Source organism: Cryptomeria japonica, chromosome 4 (assembly GCF_030272615.1).
Source record: "Cryptomeria japonica chromosome 4, Sugi_1.0, whole genome shotgun sequence".
NCBI classification, from domain to species: domain Eukaryota; kingdom Viridiplantae; phylum Streptophyta; class Pinopsida; order Cupressales; family Cupressaceae; genus Cryptomeria; species Cryptomeria japonica.
In genome coordinates, this window is record NC_081408.1 from 174,442,027 (window position 1) to 174,458,486 (window position 16,460).

General features: G+C 34.1%; 1 long non-coding RNA gene across 1 annotated transcript; it reads right to left on the bottom strand.

The window, feature by feature from the left end:
* Positions 1-4,211: 4,211 nt before the first annotated feature.
* Positions 4,212-9,282, bottom strand: LOC131043025 (uncharacterized). Its single transcript, XR_009105351.2, has 6 exons — positions 8,785-9,282; positions 8,188-8,609; positions 5,635-5,778; positions 5,164-5,231; positions 4,923-5,062; positions 4,212-4,611 (listed from the first exon to the last, which is right to left on the bottom strand). It is a non-coding gene; the product is annotated as an uncharacterized LOC131043025 (long non-coding RNA).
* Positions 9,283-16,460: the final 7,178 nt, after the last annotated feature.

The following is a 16,460-nucleotide window of genomic DNA, read 5'->3' on the forward strand; positions in this document are numbered from 1 at the left end:
GATGGCCTTTTGAAAAGAATTTATCTCTATGATGGTGTCATATTAAGAGGAATATTGTGGTATATCAACATTGGTATCCATCTTAGGATATACACGCTTCTTCAAATTTCTAGGGGCCACCAATCACAACGTGTTTCCTTTCTCTTAGGAAAAAAATTGACCACAAAGAAATTTTTTGACAAAAAATTTGTTGCTACCACCTTTTCCAATTCACATCTGTTCAACCTCGAATTGTCTCATGTGTCAAATTTGTCCGAAGGATTTGCCTCATAATTGTTATGTTTCTCAAGGCCTTTGCATCTATGTCAATTGTAAAGGAGACATTGAAGCCATTATCTTTCCCTACCCTACTCTAGTGGAACTTACAATTATGTTTCTCAAGGCCTTTGCATCTATGTCAATTGTAAAGGAGACATTGAAGCCATTATCTTTCCCTACCCTACTCTAGTGGAACTCGTTGGCTCTATTTTTTAATTGCATAATACTCTCTATATATGGAAAAATATAATTTTAGATTTAATTTATTATTTATTTTTCAATATTAATGATGACCAAATTTTTTATAATAATAGTAAGGAGTTGACTTTAATAGTGTTTATATTTTATGATAAAGTTTTAACTTTTATCCTAAATGTGACATAATATTAATATTTAATAATATATAATATTTGAAAAATAAACATAACATAAAATTTAAATCACGTGTTTTTATAAATTAATTAAATCTAAAATAAAATTAAAATAATTATAAATAAATAATTCCAAAAATTCTTAAATAATATATTTAAGATATCTGTCCTAATATTTAAACAAACAGATTAAATTTAGATAGTTTTAAAAAAAACAATAAATAGTACAGGCCATATGGAAAGTACATGAAAAATATGGAAATATTTATCCTTCCGAGGAAAAGCAAATATAATATTAAAATTAGGAAAGACAGTCAATAGTGTTATTACATTTACCATTAATATTATATAATAAAGTAAATTTTTCATTTATGAATATTTATCTTGAATAGTCAATGACATTGGGATTGTGCAAGCCTTAGAATTTTGCTAGCATCTTTTAGGAACTCAATTATATTCTATAAATTCATATGGTCATAGAAGGATCACAAAGAAGCAAATATTAGATGTGAATTAGAAGCGAGGAATAACACAAATATGCCATGGCTGCTACATCAATTAACTAATTTGGTCGTTATGCACTTTGTTGTGGGAGGATTTGTTGTATGCAACGTCCTTTCCATTCAATGCAATGCCAATGCAGAAGGAGATGCACTGATAGCACTGAGGAGCATGTTGCATGACCCACATAATATATTGGAAAGTTGGGATCCAGCCTTGGTAAATCCTTGTACATGGTTTCATGTCACCTGTGACATCAACCATTGTGTAACGAGGGTGTAAGGCTATATTCCCTTCTTATATGATATTAAAGTTTCTATACAGCAGTTTACATGACACAGACATAACATTGAACAAGGATTTGGCAAATAATGGCCTTTCTGGTCCTCTCTCACCAAGGATCGTTATTCTTCCCAACTTACAATATTTGTAAGTTCATTGTCATACACATTTAGATATGGTTATGTTTTAGTTTAAGGAAAAAGAGTGGGGTATGACAATATACAATACTAGTATGAGCATGTAGTAGGCTTGAATATGTGAAACAAGGGAAGAAGGCAGGCATTCCAAGGGATCAAGTATACATAATATGACCAGGGACCAATTCAAGAAATCAAGCATTTGAAAGGTAAATTCCATGAGGAACTATTCTTTTGGGTATGGATAATTTGATTGTTCGTAGATTAAAACTTTGCAACATTGATTTGAGGTGTTTGCGCAGATTTATAAAATAATATTTGGTTTAATTTCCCATGTTTTAGTGGAATTTGTGAAAAGATATTTGCTTGTCATTTGCAGTCCCACAAATTAATCCTGCAAATCTTATCCTTATCTCAACTGTCTACCATCAATATCAAAACTAATACAATTACTGTCATTTATATTGTATTGCCTATAAATGAATCACCGAGAAGACAATAGGGCTCTTTTCTAATACCACAGACAACCCGGTTTGTGGCTGCAACACAAATAGGAGAAATCACAAAGCTGCATCTTAATATACTCTTGAAGAAGGTATGGATTGTATGGAATTACATTGTCTGTTCATTTTAAGTTTTCTCATCATATTGCCTTTTGTTTGGCATTACGTTTTGTACTCAGTCCAACATTGAGTAATGATACTATTAATCTGTCAGTATATAACTTACTCTATTTAATTATGACTTATTTGTGAAATTCTAGATACTTTTTTAGTGTCCTTGAAGAGCTCTTGATAATTTGTCAGCATCACATTGATTATGTAGCATACAAAGTTGCTGTTATGTAAAAATAACATAAAAAATATTAATATTCTATAGTCCTCAATGCAGAACATACACGGATTGCTTATGCTTACTTAGCTATAGATATTTATCAAAGACAAGGCATGACTGGGAAGAAATCAAGCAGATCACAGAGAAATAAGGGTGTACATAAAAATATTTAGTTGTTTAACAAAAAACCCCTACACTGATTGACCCGACCGCTAAGTCTGGCAATATAACCTAGATGAGATAAAATTATAAACAATTATCAAAATGAACAATTATTTAGAACCATTTTGAACACCACAATGGAAGTAGCGGGAAGAACCCACCTTGATCATGCTTTCTGTAGAAGCCCTCCACCTCTATTCATAGCCAAGCAAAAAAAGTCAAGCCCAAATAAGCATGTGTCAATATTCGACTGAAACTATAGTCTGTTTCGTTGTTGTACATGTGGCACAATACGATACATTTGATTCATCAAGTGGCAAGTTGATCATAAGAACAAGGAAATAACTTAATAATTTGCATTCAAGAAAGACAATTAAAATAAATCAGACAAAAGCCCCAAAACAAGAAACCAAGCACAACATTTCCATTATGCTATAATTCTAAAATTGGCAGCTTTGTGTATGAAAATTTACATTTAAAAAATTATCAACTTAGCAAAACTGAAAAATGCGAACACAAATATCACCATTTATTCTACAGGTACACAAAAACCACCTCATAATCATGTAGGTCCTTTTGCTAAATATAAAAAGATGATAGGTTCCAAATTGGTGGCACCTCTGTAAACATCATCTTCTTTCAAAAATGTCATCATTTTGTCAAATATATCATCAAACTCTATCTCACGCATTACTAAAAGTGTAAGAAAGGAAAAGGCTAAGAGGGGCCCAAATTCTGAGTCTCATTTCATGTTTAAATTAATGCTTTTTATGAGCTGAAAATAGAGAGACTTCTTCGTTGTCCAGCCTATACATTGGAAAAAATCAAGAAATTGGTAAACCCAATTACGTACAAATAAGGACAACTTAGAATCTCTTTTTTTTAAGAGGAAGAAATTGCCTTGGTGGGTAAGATTTGTCTTGCATGCCAAATTACATATGTTTTCTTTGTGGATTATGGAATGGTAAGCTAAGAATTTCTCAGCAAAGGTTGCCGGTAACATTACAAAATTGACCCTTCATTAAAGAAAAACCTTTGACAGTCTTTTCGCACAAACATCGGACCAAAACCCACAAAATCCATCTATAAACCATAAAACATATGATGAATTCATGAAGGAAAACATTGAGGACAAAGAAAATTGACAGAAGTCATTCCCACTTTAAAAAAATACAATATTTATCATCACCCAACTCAAAGATAGAAGTGTCTACAAAGAAGCCAAAATGCTCCAAGCTTTTGCACTAAGTAGATTTGTTGAAAATTGAATTGACTCAAGAAACCAACAAGCATGCGCACCTGGCAGGCATAAGGCCAAATTCCACTGTCTGCCTTCAAGTTGGGCATGTCTGCAAAATGTGGAAGCATTGATAGGGGGCGTGAGCTGTTTGACAGAATACCTCAAACAAATTGTGGTCTCTTGGAATGAGAGTCCGTAATGTACCAAAGGTATTTCCTTTTTTTCCACCGGGGATAAACATGCATGCAAAGCACAAAGGGTAGAGGAATTTGGACAGATGTAATACAAATGCCCTGATTGTCCTACTGTAGATGAAGTTGTATATTCATCTACAGTAGGTGAGATCATTACATATACTAAACATGTAATTTATTTAAATGCTATAACATTTTCAAATACCTAGCATAGCTAAATTAACAAATGTGGTGAGACAAAGTTTATAAGAAATTAACAAGTTTATAGTTTAAATTAACAAACGCGGTGAGAGAATGTCACATGTCTTACTCCGAAAAATAATAATCCAAAACATCAACTATCTGCTCAGCAGAAAGTTGTTTACATCCATCTACTAAGATCTGGTCATGCTCTCTCCACACAATCAAAATTTCCTACAAAATACCTAATTATCAGTCCTTGAATACAACCTTGGATAAAAGACATCTAGATAGCAGAAGAAAAAGACCGTGGAAATTAAAACATTATGTATTGAAAACAGGCAAGTAGGCAATGCCTTCTCAAGGACAGGAAGAGGGGAGGCAAGTCCAGTGCCAATGATAATGCCTCTCAACAAATCTTCTTTATCTGCTCTATTTTTCACATATAAATTCTGTATTATAGTCCAAAACAGGGAAAATTTAGTGTAAGAGTCTTGAATTGTTTTTTCTCAAATATAAATATTAGTAAATTGAGAATACAACCTTGCTTTACTTTGTATAAAATTTTAAAATTATGTTTGAACTTTTAAATAACACAACAAAATAATAACATTTTAAAAATGTTCAAGAATATAAATTCAACTATGAAAAGGAAAATACACAAAGCTTCCCCAAAATAAGGAGAGAGATAACTAGAAGTATATCCAAACTTCCAGTAGCAGAAATGTGGAAAATTGGCCTATCAGAATGCAAAGCTAGTTACCTTCGTGACTTGACATCGAATTTTATGTTTGTAGCTCTTTCAGATTCTTTAATTTTTGAAATGGATGATGCCTTTTTGATATCTTCACTCACTACTGCGAAGGGAATTGGTGTCCAGGAAGGAGTAGTTACTGAGGCCAGCTAAAATACACAAAATGCAATCAGTACTTACATTTATAAAACCCTCAAACACAAATACAAATCCATATGTAGATTGAAGTCAAATGCAGTAAAGAACTCACTTAAGAGAAAACTTTCTTGAATTGAAAAATACATGTGCAGATGGCCCTCTAGGTGTTGAGGAATTAGTCTGAAAAAAATAAATTATGTATCATAATGACTTCAGTTGTGAAGCTTCCTAAGATATAAGGAAATTAATCTAAAAATATGAAAGTAACCAACAAATCAAAAGCTTCAAAGATTCAGTCACGAGACAATTAACTTCTTGTTTAGTATCGTACTAAACAACGATAGACTCTCCTCCACTTATTGATTAATTTGTGCTTGATACAGTTCACAAAGTCAAAAAATTGGCTCTAAATGTATTTATAATTTCAAAAGAAGAATATTGATGATATGAATTTTGAAAGAAAATAGCACTAAATTAATATGACATTTCTTGCCAGGTTTTACCTACACTTTTTTGGTGTTTCCAGCATTTTCTGAAAAGACAAGACACAATGAAAAGATAAGTAATAAAGGGAAAGCACTACCATAACATAACAATGAGGAAATTATTCTCTGTGACTTTGTTTTCCTCCAATGTGGTGTCATCCTTCAGCACATTGCCTTGATAAATTAGTAGCTGATGGATAAGACCTTTGAAGTTGCTCTATTTGTCTTTTAACAACTACAACCTGAAAAATCAAGAAGACCAATTGATATAAGAGAATCACTTCTATGTCTAATGACAAATTTCTGCCAAACATTGCAACTACAAAGCAATTTCAAATGTGATAATTGAAAACCTTAAAAAATCAATCCAAAGAGCACATCATCATAGGTGCAATAAAGGCACTGATATAGAACCTAAAAAAATTGAAGTTAGTCATAAAAGCAACCCAACATAAGAACTGCTTTCACAATCATAATGGACAATCAACCTTAAAATAAAAACGGGCCAGATCAAAAGTTTATTAATTAAGCTCATATTAAAAAGTGGCCCTATTAACTATAAATTATAGTAGAAGTGCTAAATGTTAATTATGTTGTGTTGTCATGGCACACAACCATTTAAATAAAAAATGATCCATTAAACTTTAGGATAGACAGTGCAGTCTGATTTGGATACTTTCCAAGCTATCTTTCGCAATCTTTAATTACATAATAATGAAAAGCAAGGAACTCCTACACAAGTACCAGAAAGGGGAGCTATAGAAAGTGGCATGCCAACCTTCATTTTCCAAGAATATGGAGGATGATTTAGATAGTCCTAGAAATGAGACATAAAATGATTTGCTAGTTCCCAACTGTGATCAATTCAAATCTATAAATAACAATCATTTTTGTAGCCTGTATTTCTGGAAAAAAATGTGTTTCCTGTAATCAAACTGTCTTCTTTATAAACTACTTACTGGAAAGAGGTAAGCCAAGCACCATACACAGTGCCATACATTTTCTAACAATGGTAAGTTTGTACTCTACTATGGCTTTAAGAAAGACCAGGTGAGTGGGGTACCGAATTGTCAAAAGACTACTTTACATATATTCCTCAAAGGACTAGATAGGTTTTGGAATTTGCAACTAAATAAGTATGGGACGAGGTTACAATTTATCAAGTACAGTGATCCCCATCGCTCTTGGATTTGTTGATAAAATACCATTCACATTTGAGACAAGTCAGCCAATATCCCTACCAATGTTCCAATTATAGATGGATAGGTTCATCCACAAAGAGATCTCTTCAATCACAAAACTAGACTTGCAATTAACATTGGCTTATCTGTCAATCGCATTGCATCTGTAATAAAGTTAAAAGCTATGCATTTACAATTTTGCCTACAGACCTTCCAGTCCCACCATTAACTATCTTGTTAAGGTTGATTGATCTGGCTCCATCAATTCTTACACAGAAATTAATTTACCTTGGCTCCGATAACAATGTCAATTGCGAGACGATATGACCAGTTCTTAAAGATATCATGTACTTAACCATCCACGCCCTCCTGAAGTCTTAGTGACTGTAACACCCTTGTTTACTTGGGATCATCATACAGTAGAAGAAAATACTCCCTATTACTAACAAGCGATCAGAGTTTCGTATGTGTTTTGTGGTTCCCTACCTTATGATTTTTACCAATATGCAAGTGAAAGGTCATAGAAGAATGGCTACTCATGAAAATTTCAAAACTATTATCATGGTGGTGACTTGAGTTTTAAGATATTCCCTGTAATGAAAATCCCCACAAATTCAATATCTAATAAACACTGCATTACACAAGCTTAATTACTTAACAAAAATGTTGATCCATAGTTATCTATGCTTTGCGATTATTATGAAGCCATAGTCTAGAGTTTATGTGATCTGGATGGTTGGAAGCTTTCTGTATTCTATAGGCAATCTTTACACATAATAGACAAAATACACCTCCTTAAAAAATTTAGCCTATGCATCATAATCTTGCTTGATGACTTGTTTTTTCTCAGGAATTACACCATATGTAAATCTTTATCATTATGATTTACCTGAGGGACTTGACAAAGCATTTGGAGGATGGTTAAATTCCAAACTTGTGTAAGTTTGCTAAATTCCAAATTTCCAAAATCACTTTGTATTGCTGTCAGGAAACAAACATGCATTGACAGAGCATCCCAGAATTTCAACCAGGCTTCTCTTTAGTAGTTTCATTTAGTGAAAATTCTTTGACATTTACCTTTGCAGTTGTTAATACTTTAAAAAATGATAAAACTAAAACATCCTCAGTAAATTTTGATTCCTTGAAACCTACATCTTGTGATGATGAGGATACCACAAGTGTGAGGAAAATGTTTCAGTCGTAAAAAACTACAAGTCCAAATCTAAAATTGCACACAAGTTTCAGTGACGTTTGTATTCATTATTTGCATAGATAGGAGTATGGGTAATATGCAGAATTTTGTTTCAAGACATTTGGTAACAGAGTGAAAAACTGGATGACTTTCAATGAACCACGTGATATTGCTACTCTTGGTTATGACAATGGTACAGATCTCTAAAAGGACTGGACCAAAAGCAAAAAGCTAGAAATCTATAAAGCACCGTGGTTCTCACTTAAATCAATTATTACCTGCATTCCTTTAGCAGCTTTCCCTAGCGGTCATATCAACCACCACATCATGCTCCAGTTGTTCGGAGAGGAACGGAGTGCCCCCTACTTTTCTCGAGAACATGGCGGCAGCAAGATAAACCATGCATGCTCCTGCAGAATCTCTATCATGATCGGGCATTGTTGTTCGCTATGACAGATATAATCTCTGGGCCCTACCTATATAACTTCTCTATTCTCATTTGTGTGCCCCCCTACATATATAACTGGAAGTTGAGCCAAATTACCACCACATTACGGATTACGGATCACCATTGAGCCAGATTATTGAGTTGCCCTTTTAATCTTAAGGCGTTCTTCATAGCCAGATTTCTGTTCACGTGGTCTTCATAGCCAGATGTTCCCTGGGCCAAATTCAAAATGCATCCTCACAAGCGCAAAGTCTACATATACAAATACACAATTTGACAGGAAATTTGGACACACAAATACTAATCTTGAAAAGTAAAACAATTGCAGGTAAAAGTAGCTACTGAAATCTAATAATATTCAGACAAATAGAAAGGAAATAAGTTACAGCAATCAAAATATAGAGTGAAGAGAGAGAGTGCATAGTACCATATTTGCTAAGCGGGCGATGAAAACACAGATAAAGATAATTAGTAGTGAGCCTTTATGAACCCTAATTCCTCCGCATCAGAAATATCATCATTATTATAGTTGTTCTGCTGTCTGCACACTCTACGATGACTAAATGAGACGCGTTTCCTGATCTTGCTAAAAATATTTTTGCAGGCAACTGGTCTTATAAAGCTTTTTAGATCATTTGCACCGAGGTCTCTTGTTACACTTGCCATAGTATGAAATCTTATGATCTTCTGCATCAAAAATCTGGAAAGGCGCAAACTAAACTGGCATGCAAGATGTCAAAGCAGAGGCAAGGCATGTGGATTATGACCAAATGCCATCTGGTCCTCGAAACCCCGTAACCCTGCAATGCACTGACAGATATATACGTATTTGTGCGTTCTCTCGCGTTGATATTTGAGAAAACAACTGCGGAGTAATCTGAAACGCCAATCAGAGGCACCTGACATCCTGCAACCGTCGCCGCACACTGTGCAACCGTAAACTTAACGAATAGTAATATGCCAAAAAAAATTCAAATTAATATACCTCTTAAAAAACAAGCAACTTCACTTAAGAAAGAATAAAAAATGTATCAAATAAGAGGGAAATCTAAAATCTGATTGGCTCGTAGCATTCTGTTTAATCACTGTTTATGAATTAAGCCTCCACAATAGTTCCATGCGAGGCAGGAACTAATAAATTTTTATACTTATGCAATATACAGACCTTAGCATGGTATTTCTTAAACTTATATAATCTATGATATACGGTTTTCGTTCAAGTTTTCATCTTTATCTTAGTTATTAAAAGTAGAATTGCTCTATGTCTTCTCTTTGAGTGTTGTGGTAACTAGTTGACGATGATTGGCTTTCATAATTTTGGTTATACTTATTAAATACAAAATTTACTGAATCATGTTTTTTAAACTCTTTCAATTTTTTTTAAACGCTTAAGGAATTGAAGATATGTTATGCAATATGATGAATAGAACTTTAAAATAGCTTGACACATCACCTTAGTTTAGTTCATTAAAGTTTGTTATAAATGGAATAAAAGTTTGAAGTACATACACATATAGTCTTAAGAAAGTCCAATCATATGAAATGTAGGATTTGAGTGTAGTTTTCAAATATATGATCTATTTAAATACCTAAATGATACAGGTCAATATTGTATAGGATGTATAAAAAGCACTTTTTAAAGGTCACTTTTTTTATAAGGATCATAACATGCACCTATACAAAAAGCATAATTATACCAAAATATAAGTATTTATCTAATTCCTTTTAGGGAAAATATGTATTATAGTGAGGCTTGACGAGGATATTTTTTTATATCTTTTAAATTATTTTTTTATTGGCCTTAATTACTTTTGAAAACCTCTCATGTACGACAAACATAATTTGAGCTAAACTACTCAAAATTATTATTATTTATTGTGTAAAGAATGATGTCTACATCAATGCCATAATGACAAAACAAATTAATTATTAAAAAAATAATACTACTTGACATTTCAAGTCCTGATTGATTAAACACGAGATACAATTGAACCATTACATATCCACTAAAAAGCACCACCTAGGACACATGAGGAATGCACACCTAGATAAAGAAAAAAAACACCAAAAACAATGAGAAACCATCCAAAAAATTAGACCAAGACCAAAGACAACACTAGTAAATAGAAACCAAAAACAAAATAGCCAACCACCAAAGATGCAAAGGGATAGTCTATTGGGCAGAAGAGCTACCCTCTTGCCAATATTTACACATATCTAAAACTTTATCAAAGAAATAAATTTTCTTTTAAAGTCTTTAATAGTGGTCAGAGTACTAGAATCTAGAGTATCTTTGACCATAGAGGTCGTGCAAGGGGCTTCGTCGTAGCAGAGGGAGACAATTCATGTCTCTTGCTCTTGGATTTCATGTGATCATTTTCCTCCTAAATAGCCTTCAAGGAAGCCAAATTCTTTAGGGCTATCTACTACTGGCTCAACTTGGACATATCCTCAATTATTTTCTTTAGGATCTCTTAGCTTTAATCCACTACCTCCTTTCTTATGTTTCTCTAAGACTCCTTATCTCTAAGGTCATTTTTCAACATCCCCTCAACTTTATCCCATTTTTCTATTTTTTCGGTCATATTTCTAGTAGCTTCCCAAACCTGATCTTCCTTTTCCTCCATAGCCCATTTATTCACCCTAGCACCTTCCTTAGCCATAACCTTAAGTCAATTATATTTTTAATGGCAACATTGAAATATGATAATAACCATTTTATAACCAAATCCTGCCACCCAATTCTTTCATCCAACTTCAATAGCTTATAATCCAAAGTATAAAGGCCTGGGTTGGGGTTGGAAGTATATTGGATAGGAGGAAAGGGGGTAACCTCCTTAGAATCTTTAGGCATCTAGTCCAATTCTAATTTTGAGGAAAAATCAGATTCCTCATAGGCTTCCTCTTCTTCCAAGTCCTGCACCTCCACATCCTAAGATGGTAGATTAGGGGAGATTTTTTGCTTCTCTTCTTTGAAGGGGGTAAAGTGGGTAGGAACTAAGGTTTAGAAGAGGAGGCAACATTGAGGTTAGGTTTCACAATGGGGGAACCTAAGAGCTCCACTAATAAATTAGGATCCAACAAGGAGCAAGGTGGACTTAATAGGGACTCACTAGATGGGGTTAAAGAGAGATGAAAGTTGTAGAGTCTAAGAATTAACCCTTGATGAAGGGGAAGGGAGTTTTTGGACTTGGAACGAGCAACCAGTTGAGTTAAAGAAGGACAAACCTAGTAGGAAAAAAATATTTTAATACCGTACCTAAGGTGGTTTAGCATTGAGAAGAGATGGGTATGAAATATTTTAAACAGTCACCCATCAAGATTGAAGAATTTCATCAGTAAAAGGGAAACATCCTTTCAAATAATATGTAGTTACTCATGATTATAACCACTTTGTAGTCTAGAAACCTCTTCATTGGTCTTGCAAAATCTCTTAAATTCCTCCTTATGTGACCCTTTCGGCTTCTTTGGGAAATTTATTCCATTTTGTGGTAAACCAATGATAGTTTTAATCATGTCTGAAGTGACTTTAAAAGCAACTAACCCAATGTATACCTTCCCCTTTTGCTAGATCTGAGCAAAATTATTGGAGAGCTCTAGATCAAAACACTACATACCTTCAACATAGCTAGCTAGGTTCCCCTTGACCACTTTTTGCCATAACATAGAGTTACTCTTAAATTCATCACAAACACTAGAATTCATTTGGATAAATTTCCTCGCCATCACAATCACAAAGAGATTTAGAGTAAAAACCAAGTGGGGAGGAACAAAACCAGTAGTTTGAACACAATGACAATTTTGAAGGAAAGGGAAAGTGACACTTCTTTTTGAAAGAGACATCTACCACCAAAAAAAAAGGACTAGCTAAAAGGGTGGTGATAATAATGATAAAAGTGATTCTTGGATTATACTCTATCATTAATCTTTATGTCGTCTGAGATAGAAACATAGGCTCAATCTAGGATATCATAAATATTCATCCATATTTTGAAATTGTTAAAAAATGGTCCTAATGAGGCCAAATTTTCTACAACATTATTGCCTTCCCTTCTCATGTGACAAAGACAAACGTGGCTAATCTTATGAATAAGGTCCAGACACTTGGCAACGAAGGCTTCAAACTTCCACTTGGGTTTGGCTTCGTTCTTGAGTAAAAGTATGGTATTTTTTGAATCACCCTCTATGATGATTAGATTGTACCTCCTTTCATTAACTACGACAAGGCCATAGTAAATACTTTCCACCTCTACCAAACTTGACATTTTCTTACCCAAAGTGGTCATGTAGGTAGGGATAAAATTTCCTCTGTGGTCATGAATGACCCCACCACCACTTGCTTGACCTAGATATCCTTTAGAAGAGCCATTGAAGTTCAATTTAAATCAACCAAAGTCGACGGGGGGGGATTTAATAGAGTTTTTGAAACACATAGGTGGGGATATGAATTTAGCCAAAAAATCAGATAAGCACCATTTTTTTGCTGCTAGTCAATCTAGGGTTGAGGGAGGAATAGAGTGCTTGCATAGTAGTTCATAGAGGATCCCACCTATTCTTCCTATCCTTGAATATCCTATTATTCCTTTCTTTCCATAGGTGCCAACCAATATGGAATAAAGCCTTCCACTAGAGTTTTCTAATAATGGGATGATTTGATGGGGAGACCAACATGTAACAAAATCCTTTAAGTCTCCATTCTAAACCCACTCAATGAGGAAAGTTGGGATATTTTTTGTCTCACATTCCAGGAGTATTAACATTAAAACAAAATGTGGTTAATAATTTCCTCTTCATTCTCACACATAACACATCTGTTGATAAGTTGAAAGCCACATCTTTTGAGATTATCATGAGGATTTTACCATGGAAAGTTGTCCACAAAAAAAAACCTTCAAAAAATTTCTCTCCAAATAGAAAACCATTTGAAAAGAGGGTGAGGGGAAGGAGAAGCCAACTCATACCCATAATAGACTGAGTACTTGTCATCTTTATAAGAGGCTTAGATCAACCTATCCTCAACATTCAACCTAAAAAATATAGAATTGTTGAGAATAATAATGAGTTCCCTAGCCGTCATTTTCAAATGAAGATCAAAGTCAAATGGATTCAATTTCCAATTTGGCGAGAAAGAGCCATGAATCTAGTAGTCACCCACATAAATTCCATACCTTGCTGAAAGGATACCTTCAATAGCCAAACAAATTGGATGAAATTCCAAGGGGATAGGGGACACTCAAGGATATTTCTAGAATCTGACTTTTTGGCCACTACCAAGTTGCCATTGAATACCTTTTAGAAGGAGATATTTAGTTTTTAATAGATTGTTCCAAACATGAGAACCCATGGGAAGAATCTTAGAAGTCAAAAGTGCATCATTATTTCTACCTTTAATATACTTATAATTCATGATAGCCACCTATTCCACACTTTCAAAACAAGATCTCCAATTGACCTTAGCCATAAGGGAAATATTTAGGGAGGAAGAGTCCCAAACGTTGAGATCACCAAATTTGTTATTATAACACACCTTCTCCTAGTATAGGAGGGACATTCTATTTTTTTGTTCAACTCTCGACTAGAGGAACCTCCTTTGGATTTGATCTAACTTCTCTACCCAAGATGTTGGGATATGGAAGAGAGATATGATATAAATAGAAGCACTCTAGAGGGAAGCTTTGAGAAGATAGAGCTTCCCACATTACTTATAAGAGTCCCTTTCTAGGAGCCCAGTCTAGACCGATTCTTCTATGTTTTCCTAGTAGTTAGAGGTAAGCCTAATAAGATGAAGGGAGAATAGCATTTTGGCAATTCAAAATTATATCAATATAAATTTGAATATAAGTGGGGACATTTATTAAGAACATACCACCCTTGTCTAGGTTGATTTTTTGTCTCAAAGCGCTTGCATAATCTGATAAAATGGAGAATCAACCTCTAGCCTCTTCCATCAAGGCTACTCCAAGTAGAAAGGTATCATCTACAAATTTCTAATGACACAACAAGAGGACCAAAAGAGGGTTAAGTTTCTTTAAAGGTTACCTTGAATAATATGCTTATGAATGTTATGGCCTAGGACATCGACCATAAGAATGAAAAGGTATGGCAAGAGAGGATCACCTTGCCTAAGACTACCAGTTGAAGAGAAAAACCCTTGAGGAGTGTCATTGACCATAATAGAATATGATGAAGTTTTAAAATAGGCCTCAATCAGTTTCAAAAATTTTCCTCTTAAACCAAATTTGCTTAGGACCAAAGAGAGGAAAAGCCACAATACCATATCATAGGCTTTAGAGATATCCTGCTTTAAAATAATTCCTTCCTTGTAGTTATTTTCTATTGAATGGAGGATTTTATGAACAAGATGGACAACATCAGAGATCTGGTGGCCAAGAGAAAATCCCTTTCAATTTCCATGGATCACTTAACTAAAAAAAACTTAACATGGTTGAAAAAGAAACTTAGAAAAGATTTTATATAGAGAATTACAGAGACTTATAGGTTTGAACTCATACATATGATTGGCACCTAGGGTTTTGGGGATTAAGACAATGAAGATTTTGTTAATATCTTTCATCAAACCACCTGAAGACATGATTTATGTCACATCCAAAATGATGCCTTGACCCATAATGTCCAATATTCTTGGAAGAATAAATGGGGAAATTTGTCAAGACCTAGGGATTTGAAGGGTCCAAAATAAATGAACACCTCCTTGGTTTCTTAAATAAAGAACTTCCTCTCCATGAAACTTAGATCTTCATGGTCAATAATGTTTGAAATATCTTGAATCATCTTATCAAAGGCTTGAAAAATGATGAGGTCCTTGAGGGGCTAAGGATTGAGAAAGATTCAACAAAAATGAGAGACGACCTCATGATTAATATCCTCAACCTTAGAGTAGGAGGTGCCATCTGTACCAATCAATTCTTAAATGGTATTCCTTTTTTTATGTCTATTAGTTGACTGTAGGAAAATTTAGTATTCTTGTCACCTTCCTTGATCCATTGTACTCTAGATCTCTATTTCTAGTAGAGTTATTCTTTAACCACCAAGTTGTTGAGGTCAACTTGTAGAGATTTCTCCCTATTTGATCTATCTGAAGAGGATCCTAAGACTTCCATCTCTTTCCGAATCAAGTTGATCTGAAACTTTAAGTCTTCTTCTACTCAAAAATATTTCCAAAAGAAGACCTACTCAATGAGCACACATTGTTTTTAAGGAGATTCAATTTGTGATAGACTCTAAACATACTGGTACCATGAATCTAAATATCCCACCACTAAGCTACAAGGTCCTTGAAATTTGGGAAATGTGACCACATGATTTCAAAATGTGGGACCCCTAAAATCCTAGGCACGAAACCAAAATAGAGAAATGGTATGAGACAAAATGGATCTAGGAGGTGATATGGCGTCTCCCAAGAATATTCCAAGAAGAAGAAACTACACACCAATCCAAAAACACCTTAATAAGATTATTTCTAGAGGGAAGGTTAGACCACGTGTAATTTATATCTTCCAAATCTAGATCACATAAACTCCCCTTGGCCAAAAACTAATGAAGATCCTACAAATAATCAAAAAATTAGGAAAACCTCCTACTTTTTTTGAGAGGAAAAGGAGCGATTTAAAGTCTCCAATCACGATCCAATTAGAATCTTGGAAGGAAAGTGTCTATGAGATGAGAAAATCCCATAGATCTCTTCTCACAAAAACATTATTAGGAACATAAATATTTGTAAGATTCAATTCCTCCTTAGCTAACTTATTAAAAAAATCTACAAATTGGAAACCTTTTACCTTGAGATCTTAGAGTCCCAACAATAAAATGGGGTTTCCATAAAATAACAAGGCCTTTAGAGGTTCCGTCTAGATTCAAAGCACAAACATTATAGAATGGCCAATTGAAATTACTAAACTTTAGAAAGGAATCTAAACTCATTTTATTTTCTTGAAGAAGTGGGATATCCAAATTTAGTTCCTTCACTAGGTTCTTCACCAAGATCTATTTATGGGAACCAATGAGTCCTCTAATATTCTAGGAGTGGATCTTCATTTGGAAGTTTGGCAGGAGCAGAACTGCTCCATAGTACTTTGATAGTCA